Genomic DNA, 1,912 nt, shown 5'->3' on the forward strand with positions numbered 1-1,912 from the left:
TGGGGAAGAAGAGAGGAAGAAGAGGAACAGAGCAGAGCGCTAGAGGAGAAGAACAAAGAATGGCGATAGACTCTGCTTCGGTTGCAGTTTCCATCGCTGGAAACGACGAGGGAGGGCGAACCGTTTGGACCTTTAGTCCCGGGTTGGACGACAAACCGACACTAAAGGGTGATTCGAAGGGCCGCCACCCCGGTTTGATCCACCAACCGGGACTAAAGGAGGATACAGACGGTTGTATGAACGCCCGCCACCACACCTTAGTCCCTGTTTGATCCACCAACCGAGACTAAAGGGGATACGAACGGTTGTCGGCCTATTAGTCCCAGTTCTTGACTAGAACTGAGAAAAACAGGGTGAGACGAACCGGGACCAATGGCCAACGATGCTCGGCCGGCGCCCTGGGCTCACGAACCGGGACCAATGTCATCATAGGTCCCGGATTGTATGTGAACCGGGACTAATAAGATTTCAGGACATGGACCAAAGCCCTCTTTTCCACTAGTGATAGACGGTCGAATTTAAGGCATTTTCGGTATTTCTAAAACATGTGCCGGGACGCAAAGCATCACTCTCATCTAAGACCATGCCCATACACAGAACCTGTTATACCCACCTAAGACCTTGCCTTTTTCAGAGCCGTTGAATCACGATCCGATGTCCAAAACTATCCAGAAATCCCCTCGTGCTTTTCTCTCTGCTATATACAACACCACCCTATGCCCATTTCTAGTCTAAACGGTAGCCTAGGGAGATAAACTCCCATAATTTATGCAGCACCGCACTCTGAATGCTCGTGGGATCCGTGCTGAGCCAACCAGCAGCCTCCTATTCCTCACACCCAACTAACCCTAGCCAGAATCATCCCCTTTGATCTGAACCGTCCAGATCGAAATCTGATGGCCTAGAGATCCTCCCCACAGCCTCCCTTGCTCCCTGGATTGTCAAGATCTTGATCTCACAATCCCGCGAGTGGCGCTCGGTCCCATGATGACTGAGCCGCCAAATTCCTTAGCCGCATTAGCGCTCCTCTTCGCCGACTGCCGGCGGTGGCACCCCTGCACCCGTGCACCTTACCTCTCCCTTATGTTCTTTCTTCTTCTCAAGTTGTCTCACTTTCCTGTGTCCATAGGAAGCCACGGTGTTGCACGCTTCTGCCACCAATGGTCCTCTCCCGTTTCGGTAAGCAGGAGCACACCGCTGTCGAGAATGAGTTCTTCTCTGCCGAATCCAACCTTCTCTCGCCAAGATTCGGTATCCCCTGCTTCATCCCTGTGCCCAAGGCCAAGCTTGTTCGCACCGTCGCTCCCCTGCATCTCTAGGAACTGCGGCAGCTCTCTGCATCGAGCAGTAACGCTAGCGCTGCGAGCACGCTTGCATTGCCAATGTGTGCACGCCTCTTGGGCTGGCCCGTCCGCCACCGGTGACCTCCTCAGCGTGCGTCCCCAGCCACCAGAAGCGGAGGACCGGACCTCCCTCGCCCATTCCTAGCATAGTCATGGCCATCGGCCTCTATTTCCCTGAACTTCATATTTTCCTAGATCTGTTCTGGTTGTAGAGGTTACTTAGATTTGACACTATATTTCTCCACGAACACATTAGAGCATGGTTAATAGTATAGCCAACTGCTGGCTATAAGCAGTCTTATAGCCCACTTTATAGCTAGCCTGTACAATAGTTAGCTATAAAAGAGTACTACTTTTATCATATATGGCCCACGTTTCATTCTCACAAAACACCTATGAGCACGTGCTAGAGCTGACTCTTCACGAAGAGCCCGCTTCCCTTCTCTCTCCTCTTCTCTCTCATCCAACTCAGCAGAAATATAGTATTTTAATCCTTACAGCCTGCTGACTGTACCTTATTGTACTTGCTCTTAGGTGCCTAGTTGGCTAGAGAAGCTAACCTGAAATTT

This window comes from Hordeum vulgare, chromosome 4H, assembly GCF_904849725.1.
Source record: "Hordeum vulgare subsp. vulgare chromosome 4H, MorexV3_pseudomolecules_assembly, whole genome shotgun sequence".
Classification (NCBI taxonomy): Eukaryota; Viridiplantae; Streptophyta; class Magnoliopsida; order Poales; family Poaceae; genus Hordeum; species Hordeum vulgare.